The following is a 6663-nucleotide window of genomic DNA, read 5'->3' on the forward strand; positions in this document are numbered from 1 at the left end:
TATGAATGTATATAAATATGATAAGTATAGGTTGAGAGTTTTGACAAAATACATTATTTACAGACGGAGATGTCTATAAAATAATATCCTAATAATATGTTTGAATTTTCAAATTAGGGTCAAATAATATTTAAGATGAGTACAAATATCTTGCAAGTTAGCAATACTTTTTTTAAATGTATGTTCATGTAGATATCGAAAATTTTGACATCCCTAATTACAATTTTTAATTAAAGGAAAGCAACATTAAAATAATAATAAGCTGCAATTAAGGATCAAAATCACAAAAAAAAAAAAAAAAAAAAAAAAAATGACGTCTCGTCCTCAATCTTCACAATGTGACCAAGTAAGAAGCTAAATTATTAGGGGGGGGGGGTATTAAGATCAAAATTAATTTTAGAGCAAATTTTTGGGAGCATCTTGCAAGAACATATGTTAACCATTTGAGAAACGTATTTGAATTATTATGCGTCTATATAATTTAGTCTTTCCTATAATTGCAAACATCTGCAAATGTTTTACACGATACATTAGTTCATAAAATAAAGGAAATTTATCTGGATTTGAAGACAATAAATCCTTAATATGTCCTAAATATTCTCCAGCTAGCCTTTCGATTATTTCAGTAAAATTTTTGCTCTTCTCAAAATCATCAAAGGATTCCATCGACAGAGAAAAGATGTCTTTGGATTTGAAGATTTTGATGTGATCATATATACATTTAATAGGATTAGTGAGTAAGCTTCGAACTTATGTCCCTTTGAATCCTCTCACTTTCACTTTTTCCCCATATCCTATAATTTATTACTGCATAAAAATAGTTTATTTCTATGAGCATATGGTTTGATTCAGGAGATGAATTAAAGACATAGTGATTAATAGATTAAAATGCCTTGTAATTTTTCTTAAAATGGATATTCTATACAATGACTATATTAATTCTATAAAATTGAAAGAACTTAATTCAATTAAAAGTAGAGCAGACTTTTGTACTCCTTGACTGAATTACTATATTTTTGATGGTTTTGTTAACAGGTTTTTTATTTGGTCTTCTCTCGTGACGTCAAAGAATTTAATTTGCTATTCACAGTATCATCACTCTATGTATGTATTTTATATCTATAGTATTATCACGAATAGAAGGTAAGTTACAACTAATTTCACCTTCATTTTTTTCTTTTAAAGCTGTTTTGTCTCATAGATAATGGTACAAAAACATTTTGATACCAAAATCATGTCTCTAGCATCAATATTAAGGAAGTTATGATCAATTTATTATCGGAATTTCCTCCCTTTTTTTTCTACTGTTTATGTTATAACCTACACCAAAATCTGGGATCTAATATAATATTTCCCCAAAACATCATAACTTTTTTAATCTTCAAGAGAATTGAATGAAATTTTCAGAAATTACAAAATACAGTATTTTGCAAAAGACTTATAAATGCATGCAATTGAAAAAAAAAAAAATAATAATATGACAAAATACCATCTTATTGCGCAATTATTGAAAGTGCTAATGTCGGGTTAAAATTTATCCATTTTTGCATTCAGAAATTGGTAAAAACTTTGTCAGATACTAGATAAAGAAAAAATTTACCGTCCATTATATCTTTGTATTTATCCATTACGCTTTATTTATAATTTCGAAGGCTATTTTGAGTAAAACTTATTTTCTAGCAAATAATGGGATTGAACAAAGCAACGTATTGAAAAAAATAAAAAGACCGGATAAAAGATTTAAAATTTATTTACATTAAATATGAAGGACATCATATTGATTTTCTCCTTTTACGTAATGAAAATTCAGCATTTATATAGAGAAACTCAAAACACTTCTAGGCTTCCTTCAAGTTTTTTTTTTTTTGTTTTTTTTTGCACAGAAAATTGACATTTTGTAACATACCTACAAATAGTTCCTAAAACTACCAATCATAATTTTTCAAATAGTACTCATCAGTACAGTCATAACAGCTAAGATGCTTTCTTACAAAACATAATTCAAACCTTCAAGGTGACTAGGTTAATTTTCTGTTTTTTATTTATTTTTAAATACTGCCGGGACATACATAATATTATGCTCTTCAATAAACTCAATTATGGGGAGAGTCCATATCTATATCAGAAGTACTAGAGAGAATCTTTTTTTAGAAGGAAAGATTTTCTACAAATATCGTCCCACTTAGATCTTATAGGGTCATTCCGAATTGAATCAATAAAAAAAGGACATTTTCATCGAACCATCTTGATTTTTTTTTCAAATTCGGCAAATATTTTAATAATAGTAAAAAAACTCAAAAATTCAAAATTATAGCCTTTTTTTTTTTGTTCTCCGGTTCAAGAATAAGAGGCTTCTAAAGTTTCGGCACTCAACGCCACTTACATTATTTTTAAATCGCTGTATTTTGAATGTTTTTGAAGATATTGATCCACTACTTTAAAAAGCATTTAATAGATAATTGCTTTATCCTTTTATTGTAGATTTTGACCTAAAAAACAACAACATGTTTATTTTCATTTTCAATCAAATTTTTATATGTTAATTTGTACTATATTATAAACATACATATTAAGTTTTAGAGATGCCTTCAATTCTGCTTAAATACTACAGATGAAAATGTGTGCGTAGATAGAGCAAATTTCTGAATATATCACTGTTTTACTAATTGAGGATTGTATTGTTAGAATAAAGAAAAGGAGGGAATTGAATACTGAAGAAGGGAAAATTAACCCAATATGGAAATATTTATGTGCCTTAAGATATTGTATTAATTCTTTAAAGACGCACAAGTCACTTATAAAGAAGAAAATACGAATGATTACGGATGAATTAGCCAAAAATTGGTCTTTGAAATAGATAAATGGATGCTGTTACTATAAGGAGACACTAAGAAAGGAAACCCCTCTGTAGCCTGTTATAAATTATGGAAATGTATCAATGAATTCTAATCTTCAAGTAAAAGTCTTTCAGATCAATCTGATAATTCAAAACTGGAAGCTATGGATTTAAAGTATTGTTTAAATACGTTAGGAGTAACTCCCATGAAAAGGAAAAGCCCGAGATGTACTAAGTATGTTGAAGAAAAAGTTCGGAAACCTCTGATGCTATACAAAAAATTGTAAAAATGTCAGGCAAAATGGACTTCAATACGATATAATACTCTGGTCAATTTGACAGGAAGTTTGCATTTGAAAAGGTATATCTAAATTCTAAAAATTGGACAATAATTAATTTAGATGTATCTCAGGATGTGCTTGATTTTTATAAATCTGAAGATATAAGCGGGACTCTGCTTGGAAAAAAAGATATTGTCAGTGTTCATAGGAATAGAGGGAAGGTCCAAGAACAAAAACAACAAATATTGCATCACCTATGAGAAGCTATAATTTATTTAAGGAAACTTTTCTACAGCACAAAATTATTTTTTTGAAAGATTGCAAAGTTTAAATCAAAAGAATGTTTGCTAGTCCAAGTTTCCGGCTGATATTTTCTGTAAGTTGGTGCTATTTATGAAAATATTAAGCTAATGTTCTGAGGAGCAAAATTTAAATAAAAAATCAAGGGAAATAATCCGAAATAAAATGATGCTGTGTTGCAGTCACTTGATGATTTCCTTTGTCTTCTTCAGTACAATCCTCCTTCTTTAGAATGTTGCCTCGGCAATTGTGACATGTCTGGTGACCAAAATAAAGTTAAAACAATCATATCTCAAATTCTGGAATATAAAATGATATATGAAATCACATACAGAAGGTGGACTTATACGGACAATCTCAACGTGGAACACTTGTGAAATCATGTCAATAACTTTATGATTTTTGGGCCTCCTCTTCAAAAATATCAATTCCATGCTTTTACAACCAAAATTGAATCTTTGAGTATTAAAGTGCAAAGGAAGACTTAAGCGGTGGAAAGATGATTGTTGTTTGTGACTTTGCAGAGTACTTTTCTTTGAGTGTTCAAGATGAGGTGTACAAAGTTTTCATTGAAACAACTCTATGTTTACACTTCACCCGTTTATGGGATAATTCGAGCAAAACAAAGCCATCAAGCACACCACTTTATTTGTGATCTCAAAATTTAACACGCACAATGCTATGAGTGTCTATCAAAAATTTTACAAAAAAATTCTCCAATTTGTGAGAAGGGTCGTGCCATTTATTACATACATAGAATATTTATCGGACAGATGTGCAGGGTAATATAAAAACTGCAAAAATTTATTAAATGTACGTTTTCATATAGAAGATTAATTTTAAGTCCGAAAGATTTTTATGCATTCTGCAAAAAAATATTAAATGTACAATATCCATTTGGTCTTTTCCACAAGTACTGAATATGATGAAGAGTTTATATTCCTAAATAAGAGGCACAATAGAGAAATCCCCATATCTGTTACATGAAAATGTCACTCGTTTTTCGCAGGTTCAAGTTGTTTGTTGAGAGTAAAACATTTTACTGCCTCAAAGGCATCAATTGTAAAAAATGTTGTCTACACCAAAATAGTTCTAGATAATACAAAAATTAATGGAAATGCCACAGTAAAATACGATCAAAACAAAAAAAAAATATATATCCTGAAAAATGGAATAGTTTTTAAATTTAAAGAAAATGCAAATATAATGATTATCATATTTGAATAATATTTTCACAATAAATACCCATAGAAAATCATTATTTAGGCATTTGTATATCTAAAAAAGTAAAGTTGTATCATTTTTAACATAAATAAAGATATATTTAAAAAAATCAAATAAACTGTGACAATAATTTCCTTTAAGGATTGAAATAAGTATAAAGTAACAAATAATAGTTATTGTCCTAACTGGTAAGTACTAAAAAGATGTTAATATCACACACAACCTGAGATTCAATATTATACTTATTTTTAGGAATAAAAATAAAAATTATAAGTTATTATATTAAATATCATAATAGAGTTTTTGCAATATACATGCTTGGTTTTTAGCAAGTAGTAATTAAGAGAATGAAATGCATCTCTAATAGCTTACTATGTATATGTTTTTGATGTACAACATATTAACGTATAAAAATTTGAGTGAAATTGAAAACTGACATGTTTGATTTTTTTGTAGGTCAAAATATTGATCTCGTGACCTAATGGGTAAAAACTCGTTTTATTACCTTACACAATAAGATAGAACAAAATGATAAAAGAATTATCTATTAAATAGTTTTTAAAGTAGTAGATCAATATCTTCAAAAACAATCAAAGTACAGTGATTTAAAAATAGGGTAGTTGGCGTCGAGGCCCAAACAACATATTAACCAATGAACACAAAAGAAGAAAGGGCGGATACAACAGTTATTTTTCCTTTTCTAATTTTAAAAAAATAGGTTCTTTCCATTACAAACTACTCACCCCTAGTTATACTATAATCTTACTTAATCATTTCGGTATGTTCACTCATAGAAACATGAAACATATCAAATCACTGAATTCTTTCCTTTTTAATAGGATAATTTTGGAGGTTTTAATAATTAAGCTTTTTTTATGGACTACATTTTTAAATCCACATTGTTTACAATTTAAAAACACATTTTAATGCGATGATGTGCCTCATAGTTGAGTCGTAAGAACACAACTCCCATTTGTTTGTAGTTCAATTTGACCTAAAAGGTATTTAAACCCCTAATCCATTGATTCCAAGATCTGTCTTAGCTACAAGCAGTCTCTAAATTCATGGGCAAACATTTTTCTTTCATGGTATGCATCGAAAACTTCTTTCCTATCTTTGAAATACGGCCCAAAGGAGACACTGAACTTCAATTAAGCCTGTTTTGGAGTTAGGTAATGATCTTAAATGGACGTCACATATGATTTTTAAGTTTGTAGTCTTTTACCAGTACTTTTTATGTGTAGGTGAGGTTAAAAGGAGATTATCCTTCAAGATATTACTTGGATCAAGGTGGAAACATCCCCTGGTTCTGTTATAATCAATTTTTAAACCTCCATTAAATGAACTAGATATTATACACCCACAGATTTATAAAAAGCGCTTCTACACTCTTTCAATTTAAATTTTATTGCCAATAATATGCTCCTAAAACATTAAAATTATTCATTTCTTTATTTATCTTGATAATGTCTTGTTTTGGATTTATTCGTATATATTTTAATTTTTTTAATTGAAGTTTAGTAAATTTAATTGACTTTTTTGTAAAAGTCGTTTCTTTTTTATTTCTTGGATTTTTTTTTTAATGTAACAACTAAGGTGTACAAATTTATCAACAAAGTTTTAATGTTTTACCTATTCATTCATTTGACACACGTAGCCTCATCAAAACTGAGTGGACAAGTTTGATTCCCAAAATTAATAGTAAATTCATATTAATGAATATTCATTTAAATTTTTATCGACAATAAAAAATAATATTTTTGTTAAACAAATTGTATCTTGTTGAAACCTAAAATACAAGTTGTTAAGAATATTTTAAAATAAGGATGCATTTATTATCGATATTTTATATTCATACAAGTTTTTTTTGTATTTTAATTTATATTTACGTTTGCAAAATGGATGGAATAGTAGATACAAAATATTTATGACGTAATTATTAAAAATACGTTATATTTTTGGGGTTCCTTTTCCCCGGCTCACAAACTCGTAATACAAAAGGATGTTCACTAACGCACGGTT

At 27.9% G+C, this 6663-nt stretch overlaps 1 long non-coding RNA gene across 1 annotated transcript; it reads left to right on the forward strand.

Annotated features, from left to right (window-relative positions):
- Positions 1–285: 285 nt before the first annotated feature.
- Positions 286–3207, forward strand: LOC121116301 (uncharacterized). The gene is made up of 3 exons (XR_011779761.1): positions 286–346; positions 1036–1143; positions 1202–3207. It is a non-coding gene; the product is annotated as an uncharacterized lncRNA (long non-coding RNA).
- The last annotated feature ends 3456 nt before the right edge of the window (positions 3208–6663 follow it).

Source organism: Lepeophtheirus salmonis, chromosome 4 (genome assembly GCF_016086655.4).
Source record: "Lepeophtheirus salmonis chromosome 4, UVic_Lsal_1.4, whole genome shotgun sequence".
NCBI lineage: Eukaryota > Metazoa > Arthropoda > Copepoda > Siphonostomatoida > Caligidae > Lepeophtheirus > Lepeophtheirus salmonis.